The 13,158-nt window shown below is 41.9% G+C and overlaps 1 long non-coding RNA gene across 3 annotated transcripts in view; it reads left to right on the top strand.

The window, feature by feature from the left end:
• The window catches only part of LOC148130833 (uncharacterized), a 55,817-nt gene extending 42,997 nt beyond the window's left edge, over positions 1-12,820 (top strand). For all 3 annotated transcript variants that reach the window (XR_015749348.1, XR_015749349.1, XR_015749350.1), the window contains 2 exons: positions 11,405-11,467; positions 12,579-12,820. This is a non-coding gene — a long non-coding RNA (uncharacterized LOC148130833). The remainder of the gene's footprint in view (positions 1-11,404; positions 11,468-12,578) is intronic.
• Positions 12,821-13,158: the final 338 nt, after the last annotated feature.

The following is a 13,158-nucleotide window of genomic DNA, read 5'->3' as shown; positions in this document are numbered from 1 at the left end:
TCTACCATTTAATTGCAGTATATGTATTATAATTATAATTCATTAACACAGTTTCATTTTTTAGAGTTTATCCTGCTCTTTTAAAAAGGGCAATTCCAAGTTTCGATATATTCAGAACAACGCCAAACAAAACAAACAGAAACAGCCAAGATCTTTGTTATAATTTGCTTTCCAATGACAGTGACAATTACCATGAATTTTGGCATGCTGGGTGAGGCAGGCATAAGTTGTAATCAAAGTCCAAGATAGTTGGATGGTACCAGGATGTGGAAAGATTCCAAGGATGGAATTCCAAGAATGGAATGAATGAAGCCTTCCTGTCGGATCCTGTGGGATTCATTTAAGACATTACGTGGCTCAATAAAATGTTACCTGCAAACTCTGCAGAAATTAGATTGAAAGATGAAGAACTATGTGTCAGAATGGTCAAACAAGTAGCAACTCCAAATCTCAACAAACAAATGCTCTGTCTTACATATTGGCAAAAAAAATCAGAAAATAAAATACAAGCTGGACGGGCATGACCTTGTAGATGACCCCCACTCTGTCAAGGATCTTGGAGTACTCATCTGTAATTATTTAAGTGCTAGAGTTCACTGTAACAACGTAGCCAAAAAAGCATTAAGAATTGTAAACCTAATCCTGCATAGCTTTTTCTCCGGTAATATTGTACGACTAACTAAAGCATACAAAACATTTGATAGACCAATTCTTGAATACAGCTCACCTGTCTGGAATCCACATTGCATATCGGACATTAACACAATTGAGAGTCCAGAAATATTTCACAAGAAGAGTCCTCCACTCCTCTACTCATAACAGAATACCTTATGCCACCAGACTTGAAATTTTAGGCTGAGAAAACTTAGAACTATGCCAACTTCGCTCCGATCTAAGCATAGTACACAAAACTATCCATTGCAATGTCCTACCCATCAATGAATACTTCAACTTCAACCACAACAATACATGAGCACATAGTAGATACAAACTCAAGGTAAACTGCACCAAACTTGATTGCAGGAAATATGACTTCAGCAACAGACTTATCAATGCCTGGAATACTCTACCTCAGGGGTCTGACTCTGTGGTTTCTTCCCAAACCCCCCAAAACTTTAACCTTAGATTGTCTACTGTTGACCTCACCCCATTCCTAAGAGGTCTTTAAGGGGTGTGTATAAGCACACCAACGTGTTTACCATCCCTGTCCTCATGCTCCCTTTTATTCTTATCCATTTCATGTATTAATAATCATGTTTATAATATCTGTTATCTAATACACGCTCGACAAATAAATAAAATAAAAATAAATAAAATGAAACTGGTAACTTCTGTACTGTGCGAGAACTCAACAAAGTACCAGTTTTAATTAATGCACAGGGAAGAAAACAGTATGTGATAGGAGTGAGTAGGAAATAATTGCAAATTAAGTATCAACAAAAAAGTTGCAACGTCAGTAAAATAAGGCTTTTTAGGAGAGAGAAAAGATTATCATCTGTTTGGGTGTTCATGTGCCTCTGAGTCATGTCTATTTCCCATTCAGTTGCTGCTGTGGGATCATCTTCGCATTTATCAAATAATGAAAAGATCATCACATTTTGTTTCCTGTGACTCTGAATGAAGATCAAGTCCAATAAACAAACATAGAGTTGGGTGTATATATTCTGGAAGCGTCTGAATGTTCACATAGCAAAATTCGCAGGAATCATTGAACCATGAAAGAGGAATGTATCTACTTGTAGGGTTTACCTTACACTTTTCATCCAAGAAATCAAGGCAGGGTAGAATGTATTTCTCGTTTTTGTCTTTTCAACAGATTGAAGAAAGAGATTACACTGAAAATAAAAGAGGTCCAAGTTCACCTAATGAGCCATATATCTGAATAGGAACACAAGACTTCACTCTTAAACTGATCATTAAATTTTACAGACAAGACCTATCCTTATAATGCCACCAGTTAGATATGACTGGATTTTTAAAAAAAATCATAGAAACTTCAAACATCTCACTATATATTTGATAACATAAATAGGAGGGGAGGAAAGTGATGCCCTATTTCCTGAATTCTATTCCATGTTGTTTATGTAATCAGGGTGTCCAACCTTGGCAACTTTAAGACTTGTGGACTTCAACTCCCAGAATTCCTCAGCCAGCAAATGGCTGAGAATTCTGGGAGTTGAAGTCCACAAGTCTTAAAGTTGCCAAGGTTGGACACCCCTGATGTAAATGAAATCAACAACTGTATAATTGCTACTTTCTCCAAATTCTACAGACAGGAGTAGTTCATTCAACAGATATCCAAAATCATATCTGTTGTAAGCAATATAAGCCACTCAGTTATTGGGATGGGAAATTGAATAAATGAATGAATGAATAAATATCTCATCGAAAGGAAGTAGGTCACCCTAGCCTAAGATGCTGGAAACCACTACCAGTCCCATGCTAAAGTCTTGTTCTTTAAGCATTCCTAATTCCGCCAAGACCTTACAAAAGTCCCTTCTGGGGAAAACACCTCTCTACTAAATTCTCATTTCACACAGTTTACGTTTGCATGTGGATAATGCTATGGTGCTCACCAAGAACCAAAACAAAGTGCAACGAATATCAGAAAGACTGTGTGAAAATTTATGCATCAGAGATAGATATTTTAAATAGAAAAACGGAATATACTGTAGGTAGGTCTGAACTTTCGATCATTTGTTAGTGACCATTCAAAGTTTTGACAATATTGAAAAAAGCACTTACGTTTGAACCTGTTCTCGCACTTATAAACGTCACCCCATCACAATTTGAGCACTTGGCAAACAGCTCACAGATAAACTGGTTGCAGTGTTCTGCAGTCAATTACAATCTGCAAACTTTTTTTGCCAGTTTGGACAAAATTGAGCCCAACCTGACTTATGACCACAACAATTTATAACAGAAATTCTGGTCCTAATTGTAATCCTAAATTGAGGACTATCAAACAACTGTGTAAGTGGTAAACTGGCAAAGCAGGAATCAATGGTTTCTGGGATAGAATGAGCTGTTTTGGTAAATATGTCAGCTACCTCCCAAGGTCATCCACCAACATGCTATCCATCATCTATTATTCTGGAAGAATGGTGTTTTTTTCACTCTAGAACCTAGATATATAAAGTCTCTGAATCTGAATGCTGTTGAAACTTCCAACAGTCACTGAATGAACTGTTGTAAGTTGAGGACTACCTATACTGTAAAACTTCTGGCTGTGTATTTTGTGGTGGAATAATTTACTTAAAATGTGCGTGGGATACTTGAGAGTAGGAACTTTGGGGAATGAGATAATGATAGCTTTCCATACAAGATAGCTAAGCGACTATCTTTCTAGACTCTCGATTCTCTTCAAACTTTGTCAGTAGCTGGGTCTTATTTATTGATCTGATTTGATGTGCAATATTGTCCCCAACAGTCTGGGTCCTCATTTTACCCACCTTGGAAGGATGGAAGGCTGAGTCAACCTTGAGCCTGGTGGGATTTGAACTGCGAAATAGCAGGCAGCTGGCCGCAGAAGTAGCTTGCAGTACTGCACTCTAACCACTACACCACAGAGGCTCCTATATGCTTGATTCCCAAAAAGACAAAGGGAATGTGCTATGTAGCATGGAGGAGGGGGAAGAATTCCTTTCTGATTTACAGAGAACCAGCCCTGACACCATTTGAGAAAGAGCAACAGTTTTGAAGAAAATGCATCTGTTTGAAGAAAATGCATCTGTCACAATATTTGCCTATTAAAACAGCAGCCCTAAAATGCTTATTATTTGCAACTCAGTCCCCAGGGGGACATTTTTGCTTCAGCCAATTCTACTGAAACTTGCAAAATTAACCTGGGAAACAGGCTGAGTGTTTAATCCATGTAGTACTTAACAATGTACTTAATAGTACGGGTATCCAGGGGTGGGATTCAAATTTCTTAACAAGCAGTTCTGTGGGCGTGGCCTAATTTGTAGGTGTGGCTTGGTGGTCATGGGACTGGCTGGGCATGGCTTGCTGACTGGGTGTGGCTTGGTTATGTGACTGGCTGGCCATGGCTTCTATGTAAATATAAATTTTTATGTAAATATTGAATTTTTTATTACAAAAAGAGCAACTTTTACCCAAAATCAGGCAAAGCAGGCAGGCAGATTGAGTTGCTCACAAAATCACAGATTCACTCAGAGATCTACCTTTCTGCCATCGGCTACCTGAGTCTGCACTGAATAATAGAAGCTTCAGTCCTAAGGAAGGTTCGGCTCTGCTTAAAAGCAGAGCCGAAGATCTAAAGATTAGCTAGAAAGCAAGAAGTCCAACGGTTTCCTGCTTTCTAGCTAATCTAAATCTCCCGGCACAGCAGAACAGCTGATGGTCGAGGAGGGAAAAAGGAAAAATAGCAGCAGGCAAGTTGGATGATGTGCATGCCAGATAAGAAGTGAGTGTGTGGGGAGGGGAGGGGCCAGCCAGTGGCGTGATTTGCTGGTTCTCCGAACTGGGCAGAATCATAACAACCGGTTCTATAGAACTGGGCCGACCAGGTAGAATCCCACCCCTGCAGGTATCCCTCAACTTACGACCACCATTGAGCCCCAACGTTGTGTTGCTAAGCAAGACAGTTGTTAAGTGACACGGTTATTAAGTGAATCTGGCTTCCCCATCCACTTTGCTCATCAGAAGTTTGCAAAAGGTGATCATGTAACTCCGGGACCCTGAAACTGTCATAAATATGAGTCAGCAGCTGAATCACATGACCATGGGGGGGTGCTGCAATGATCCTAAGTGTAAAAACTGGTCATAAGTCGCTTTTCCCCCCCGGTGCCGGTATAACTTTGAACTTGGTCACTAAATGAATTGTTGTAAGTCAAGGACTACCTGTACCTAACTCTAACTTAATCTATAGCAAAGCTGGTAGGAAATGGATTGGTCTGTATATGCCATATTTCTAGCCTGACTGCCAACCTGAGAGTCTGTTTAGTTCTTCTTCCTAAATTTCAGTGTATTTATGGTTTGGAGGCTACAACAGTTTCCAGTAACTGCTTCCCATAACTTGCTCTATCAGAATCTGTTCCCCTTTCCATGCCTGCCCACATAAAACGAAACCTCAGAATGCAGAAGGTGAAGGCTTCGTTAATTGAACACATACCCAACTCCTCTTGGGAGTACAGGTTTGATACACTTTGCTAGTGATTTCCACTTGAAGGCAACATGTTCCTATGCACATAAGCCCAGAAAGACAGGGCCAAGTGTTGACTGTGAATAACTGCTCCTAAAACCTGATAAAAGAAAATCACTAACATTATTTTCTGATTCAGTTACACAAAACAGGATACATTGATGTATTCCCCCACCCACCCTGAAATGAATGGTTTTAAGTTGAGGGCTACCTGCCTACCTGCATATCCAAATGTGATTAAGAAATGAGAATCTGTCGGTTCTTACATCTCTGTTGGTTGCATGACAGCTGTGAACCCTGCGCCTCCTCACTGCTCAACTCCCAAGCAAACTACAAAAGCTTCTGCTTTTGTAATTAACTCATGGGTAGCAGCCATCCAGAGATCATATGGGTTATTTCATATTCCTTTGTCTAGAGCAGGGGTCTCAAACTCGTGGCCTGCAGGCTGGATGCGTCACACACTGGCCATGCCCATGCCTATCCCCGGTTTAGTAAAGGGGAAAAATGTTGTGATATGTCATATGATGACAACATGATACTGCGGGTTTGATACCCCTGGTCTAGAGCAAGTTTGGCATCCACCTTTGGCAGCAAAATACTAAGTTGTTTCAGAAATTACATTTGAGACCTGGGTGGGGAAAAACATGAGAAAGAAACTTAAGACAACTCCTACCTTGATTGAGGTAGATATTTGTTGATAAAGAGGGGGACAGAGGTGGTATTCAGCAGGTTCTGACCAGTTCTGGAGAACCAGTAGCAGAAAGTTTGAGTAGTTTGGAGAACCAGCAAATACCACCTCTGACTTGTCCCACCCCCATCTCTTCTGTGCCTCCCGAGTCCCAGCTGATCGGCTGGGTCTTCTTTTGTTACCCTGCACAGGAGAACGGAGCTGGAAAGCAGGTTAGTGGGGTGGGGAGGGACTGGGATTTTGCAGTAACCTTCCCCCAGGAGTGGGAAGGGAATGGAGATTTTACAGTATCCTAATCTTGTGAACCCACCAATCCACGCCCGTCAAGCTATGCCCTGCCCACCAAGCCATGCCCACAGAAATGGTAGTAAAAAAAAATTGAATCCCACCACTGGACAGGGGCTTTGATAAGCTTTCAAGATTCTGTTATAATGCCCTAACTATATTATATTCTAAGAATACTAATTTATATTTCCCAACCTTCCCTATCTCTAAGGACTGAAAATGTTACAGGTACCTACAAAGACTGAGCTTAACCATTCTGCTAAACTGAGATAAGCTTAAGGTTTGTTGAATAAAGAATAATTAGCTGAGTTTACAACTGGCTTAAATCACTTGCAAGTCACAGTGATCATGTTAATAACCTTCAGAAAACTATTAAAGATTTGTCTGTTTCTCCAGTCCTTAGGGCAACGTGGTAAAGTAGTTGAGCATGATGGATTGGGTTTTTGTTTATACAGTATGCTTGTTTTCAAGCTACTTATGATTTCTTATTTGCATTGTTTGTACTTTTTAATCATAAGCCAAGAGTTTTCAAGAGTTGGACGAGCTCTATATTATAAAAATTTAAATATGCTTTATGCAAAAGCATAGTGTTTAGCAATATATCAAGCAAGGTGTGCTTTAAAAAAATCAAGATGTTCCTTAATAAATCTGCATTTTCAATGCAATGAAGTAATAATGTGGAAAACTCATAGATACAAGTATACCACTTTTGTTGAATTTAAGGAGTATGCATGAGATATTTTATTGACTTCAGCAACAGCTTAGTCTGAATTCTTTCTTGTTAAAGCTTATTAGATTTAGAAATACCTACAGTAAAAAGTGCTCTGAAATTGATAAGAACTAATTCTACTAAACAAAAAAACATTGTGCAACTATTTAGTCTCTCCCTCCCTAATTTAGATATTTAAAACTCAGTAGTGTTCAGAAAATATGAGACAGTACAGGTGGAAAATTCAAAAAATTCTGTATGGCAGGGTGTTTTCACGGGTTATAACCTCAGAAAACTAAAATTTGTGGTGGGGGGTGGGCAAACTACGGCCCGCGGGCCACATCCGGCCCGTTGGTCTGTCCAATGCGGCCCACCCCTGAAAAAAATCGCTGCCATTGGTCTGTCCAATCTGGCCCGCCCTGAAAAAATCACTGGGCGTGGGGTATTGCCCTGTGCCGCGTGGCCCCCAAAGCTGCAAAACAGTGCGGAGCGATCTAGGGGTAGGAAAGAAAAGAAATTTGCAAAGGCCTCGGCTGGGAGTTCAAAATCACCTTCGAGTGCGACCTCTCCGAAGGTGAGTCGCCGCCGATCCCCCTTTTTTTCCGGGGCTTCCAGGCTTAAACTTTACAAAGGCAAAGCTTACAGGCTGGAGCGTCTTCCCGCCGAGGAGCGGGAAGGGTTCCACCTGGCGGGCGGGCGGGCTGCTTGGAGCCACCTAAAGCTAGGCCGCTGCTGGTGGAGCCTTGCCCTGCTTTGGTGCCCCGTTTCCCGGCTCGGCGGTCCTGCTCGGGTGGCACTTTAAAGCCTGCTCCCAGCACCTGAGCAACTTCCCAGCAACTTTCGGCCGTTTTAACTCGCGGGCGCTCGCGCCTGGCCCCGAGCCGCACGGCGGAGGGAAGCCCGGCGGGTGGGCGGGCAGGCGGGCTGCTTGGAGGAGGCGACCAGGTGGCGCTCCGGGCTTCCCCTCCGCCCGTGCGGCTCGGGCGGCGAGGCGCGAGCACCCGCGAGTTAAAACAAAGCCGAAAGTTGCTGGGAAGTTGCTCGGTTTTCCGGGCTTCAGGGCTTTGCAAAGGCAAAGTTTGCAGGCTGGAGCGTCTTCCCGCCGAGGAGCGGAAGGTTCCGCCCGGTGGGCGGGGCGGGCTGCTTGGAGCGGGCTGCCGTGCGGCTCGGGCGGCGCGGCGCCCGCGAGTTAAAACGAAGCCGAAAGTTGCTGGGAAGTTGCTCGGATTCCGGGGCTTCCAGGCTTAAACTTTGCTCGGGTGACACTTTAAAGCCTGCTCCCAGCACCCGAGCAACTTCCCAGCAACTTTCAGCTTCCTTTTAACTCATGGGCGCTCGCGCCTGGCCCGAGCCGCACGGCAGAAAAAAAAGCCGGCGGGCGGGCGGGCGGACTGCTTGGAGGAGGCTCGGGCTTACCCTCCGCCAGGCACGGCGCCTGCGAGTTAAAAGGAAGCCAAAAGTTGCTGGGAAGTTGCTTGGGTTTCCGGGGCTTCCAGGCTTAAACTTTGCAAAGACAAAGTTTGCAGGCTGGAGCGTCTTCCTGCTGAGGAGCAGGAAGGGTTCCGCCCGCGGGCAGGCGGGCTGCTTAAACTTTGCTCGGGCGGCACTTTAAAAGCCTGCTCCCAGCACCCGAGCAACTTCCCAGCAACTTTCGGCTTCCTTTTAACTCGCGGCGCCTGGCCCTGAGCCGCGTGGCTGAAGGAAGCCCAGCGGGCGGGCTGCTTGGAGGAGGCGACTTGGCGGTGCTCCGGCAGCAGCAACAGGCAGTTTCACCGGGCTCCGCTCAGGTGTCCGGCTGGGGCTGTCAGGAGTTGCTACCGCCGGCGCAGCTCCGTGCGGCTCCAGTCCCGCATTGCCTTGGGAAGGAAAGGCAAAACCAGGAGCCGCTGAGCCTGAGCCTCGGTGCCGCTGCTCCCGTTGCAAAGCACCACCGCGGCTCTTTCTTTTGCCTTTCCTTCCCGAGGCAACGCGGGACTGGAGCAGCGCGAGCTGCGCTGGCGGTAGCAACTCCTGACTCAAGGGGCCTCCGAGGGAGGGGAAGGAGGAGAAGAGGGGGAGGGGGGCGATTCCCAAAAATCTTGTGCTGACCCGGCCCGTCTGTCAAATTTTAAAAGTCAATGCGGCCCCCGAGCCAAAAAGTTTGCCCACCCCTGCCTTAGGGCAACGTGATAAAGTAGTTGAGCATGATGGATTGGGTTTTTGTTTATACAGTATGCTTGTTTTCAAGCTACTTATGATTTCTTATTTGCATTGTTTGTACTTTTTAATCATAAGCCAAGAGTTTTCAAGAGTTGGACGAGCTCTATATTATAAAAAATTTAAATATGCTTTATGCAAAAGCATAGTGTTTAGCAATATATCAAGCAAGGTGTGCTTTAAAAAAATCAAGATGTTCCTTAATAAATCTGCATTTACAATGCAATGAAGGAATAATGTGGAAAACTCATAGATACAAGTATACCACTTTTGTTGAATTTAAGGAGTATGAATGAGATATTGTATTGACTTCAGCAACAGCTTGGTCTGAATTCTTTCTTGTTAAAGCTTATTAGATTTAGAAATACCTACAGTAAAAAGTGCTCTGAAATTGATAAGAACTAATTCTACTAAACAAAAACATTGTGCAACTATTTAGTCTCTCCCTCCCTAATTTAGATATTTAAAACTCAGTAGTGTTCAGAAAATATGAGACAGTACAGGTGGAAAATTCAAAAAATTCTGTATGGCAGGGTGTTTAAAGAATAAGAAACTCTAGTACTGCAGAAATGTTTTCCCAGTTTCTTTCCCAAAAAATGATAACTGGATAACTTCTGACGAAAGCTTATTTGGATCAAGAATAACTCAAAATGGCCAATGGCCAACATTCTGTTCCTGAACAAGATGTTCAACAGAGTGATAGACAATTTCTCTTGGATGACTTTCTGAATTCATGTCCCCTGGGCTTCAGGCCTGGTTTTGAGACAAGCATCGTCTTGGTTACCTTATCAGAGGAAGGAAACCTTCAGATGTTTCAGCCTTCTATAAATCTTGACTTCTGATTTCAGAATTAAAATGAAGCCGGATCGACCAGCTGTTCTTGTTACGTTTTAATCTGAGGAGATATCAGCACATTATGTGAACCTAGAGAGTATCGCGATGGTCTTGAAGGAGGAATGCAACAATTCTTTTAACTACATCAGTGTAGCTGGGAAACACAGGATGAGTAAAAAGGAAACCCAAGACTCCCCATCTTTGATGTAACCGAGAATTCTGCTCAGGCAGGCTTTCAGGATGTTGTTATGATTGACTGGTTGATTATGTGTCATAATTTTTGACTCCTAACCACTACATAGATTTATCTCAGTGAACTTTTCCTCCATATAACAATAGTCAAAACAATTCTTGTGACGTCTGTTTCCTAACCTAGTTTTCTTCAAAGGACAATGGATGTTTACTTTTGTAAATCATAACATTCTCAGGGAACCATACTCAGCAATTGGCCTTTCAATTCGATAGATGAAGAACATGCCTGATTTAATCAGTATTCATCAGTGTGTTGCCACCTGGTGGCCAGTTATAAACCAGCAGGTTGGTTCAGATACAGGGAGTAAGTAGTTCAGACCAGAAGGAAATGCCAGAAAGGATTTTATTTAATAAATATTAAGGGAATTACTGAAAAAGAAACATTTACTAATTTATGTCCCTTCTTTCATTAGGATTTCCTTAAATAGCCCAGTAAAATATGGCCTTTTGGAACAACTAGTTATGTAGCACTGTTTCTTTCCTGAACTTTAAGCCTGTGCTAAAGTTCAAAGTATCTGGTGTCACTTATTAATAGAATAAGAATAGAATAGAATAGAATAGAATAGAATAGAATAGAATAGAATAGAATAGAATAGAATAGAATAGAATTCTTTATTGGCCAAGTGTGATTGGACACACAAGGAATTTGTCTTCAGTGCATAAGCTCTCAATGTACATAAAAGCTAAAAGTGATAAATACATTCATCATAAGTCATAAGATACAACCCTTAGTGATAGTCATGGGATACTAAATAAGTAATCAACATAAATCATATTAGGAAACTAAACAAAACAATATAATTGGTAAAGATACAAGGAACAAAGTTATAGTCATAAATAGAAAAGGAGATGGGTAATAGAAAAGATGAGAAGAATAATTGTAATACAACCTTTCTAGATAGTTTGACAGTGTTGTGGGAATTAGTTGTTTAGCAGGGTGATGGCATGAGGGAAAAAACTGTCCTTTTGTCGAGTTGTTCTGGTGTGCAATGAACAACATTGTTTTGAGGGTAGAAGTTGAAACAATTTATGTCCAGGATGTGAGAGGTTTGTAGATATTTTCACAGCTCTCTTTTTGACTTGTGCAGTATACAGGTCTTCAGTGGAAGGCAGGTTGGATAGCAATTGTTTTTTCTGCAATTCTAATAGTTCATTGAAGTCTAAATTAAAAACATTTTTACAGATAATCCTTGATGTGTTGCTATAAACATATGCTTTGGCATACATCATTATATGTAAATATAAAAAATATTTTTTTATTTTTTTTATAATACAGGTAGTCCTCAACTTTCAGTCACAATTGAGCCCAAAATTCATGTTGCCAAGTGAGACATGTTAAGTGAGTTTTGTCCCATTTTACGACTTTTCTTATTGTATTTGTTAAGTGAATCACTGCAGTTGTTGTTAATACGATTGTTAAGTGGCTCTGGCGGCCCCTTGTCAGAAGGTCATCAAAGGGATCACATGACTCCAGGACATGGCAATTATAATAATATGAACCAGTTGCCAAGCATCTGCATTTTGTTTGTGTGACCATGGGAGGAATACTGCAATGGTCCTAAGTGTGAAAACCGGTCATAAGTCACTTTTTTCAGTGCCGTTGTAACTTTGAAAGGTGATTAAATAAATGATTATAATTTGAGCACTAGGCTACCTGTGCTTCAAAGGTAATAACAGCTAGAGATGGCCTGATAAGATAATAATAATATGATAATATAAATATAATATAAATATAAATATTATTTATAATATAAATATTATTTATAATATAAATAATATGATAATATGATAAAATGATCTTATCAGCGACATGGTCATTTCAGCCAGCAGACCCTCCAGGCAGGGATATTTTTAAGTGAGACAGGTAGGGCAATGTTTTTCAATCTTGGCAACGTTAAGATATGTGGACTTCAATTCCCAGCATGCCGGCTGGGGAATTCTGAGTGGAAATCTGCCTATTTTAAAGCTGCCAAGGTTGAGAAACACCGCCCAATGACATTTCCTCAATATCTTGGCAATCCAGATAACAACCCTCTGCCAAAGATATATTGAATACAATATCATCTCTAGGAGGATCATAATCAAGGGAGGGTGTTGTGACTTTTCTAGTAAAGTGAATTGGCTCCTTGCTAAGAATATTTTTATGGGAAGTGTTTCTTGTGTAAAACCCTGCTCCCCTCTCTGTAGGTATTAGAGTCAGATGCTCACGCTCTCTGCCTTCGTCAGCGTTCCAGAAAAACAAAGTCCAACTACAAAACTCTGAGACATACTGTCAGCCTTCAAGAATCCTTCTTCTGCTTGTCTTTCTGTCTGCCATAGAAACGGGAGGGGGGGGGAAGAGAGATTAATTGGGCTATGTGGGGGAGGGGGAAGAGTGCTGGAGGCTTGAGAGGGTGAACTGTAAAACTTGGGAAAGTTTTCTTGACTATGCTTACTTGCTTATTGCGCAGCTGCAGCTTCTTATCTATGCAGGCCAAGGTCAACCGCCACAGTGAGCCAGATGTCTGAAACACCACCTGAAGATGTCATCACATGACATTATGCACATCTCAGATTGGATGGCCAATTTGAACTATTGGGGGGGTGGGAACATTGGCATAAATTTCTGTATGTGATTTTCGCGCTTATTGCCTCAGATCTTATATTCCTCTGATGCTACCACATCAATTTTCAGTAAAAGTCCTTTTCTCTAAAACAATGGAGTCTAAGGTTTTCTTTCTTGGATTTTGAATGGAGCCTCACCTGACACAGACATTTTCTCAAAGTTCCATTTTATTAGAGTTGTCATGCTGGCACATCTGGAAAAAACTGAATCTGAGAGTAACTGAAAAATCCATCCCCCTGTACCCCTCAGTCCATCACATGACCCAATCACCATCCGTCCTAGCTTGAGACATCCTCTAACCACTACTTTGTCCAGGTGCAGGATGACATGACCTTGACTGTAAAGAAGAATGCTATTATGCCTAACTACATACACTCTAAAGAAATCCCCCCTCTCAATTTCCCAGCCACAGGAATGTGGCAGCG

The sequence above is a fragment of the Notechis scutatus genome, chromosome 4, assembly GCF_049901735.1.
Source record: "Notechis scutatus isolate UNSWTSFEM ecotype Mainland chromosome 4, rNotScu1.2, whole genome shotgun sequence".
In the NCBI taxonomy this organism is placed as follows: domain Eukaryota; kingdom Metazoa; phylum Chordata; class Lepidosauria; order Squamata; family Elapidae; genus Notechis; species Notechis scutatus.
The sequence above is the reverse complement of the archived record's forward strand: the minus strand, read 5'-3'. Positions and strand labels throughout refer to the sequence as shown.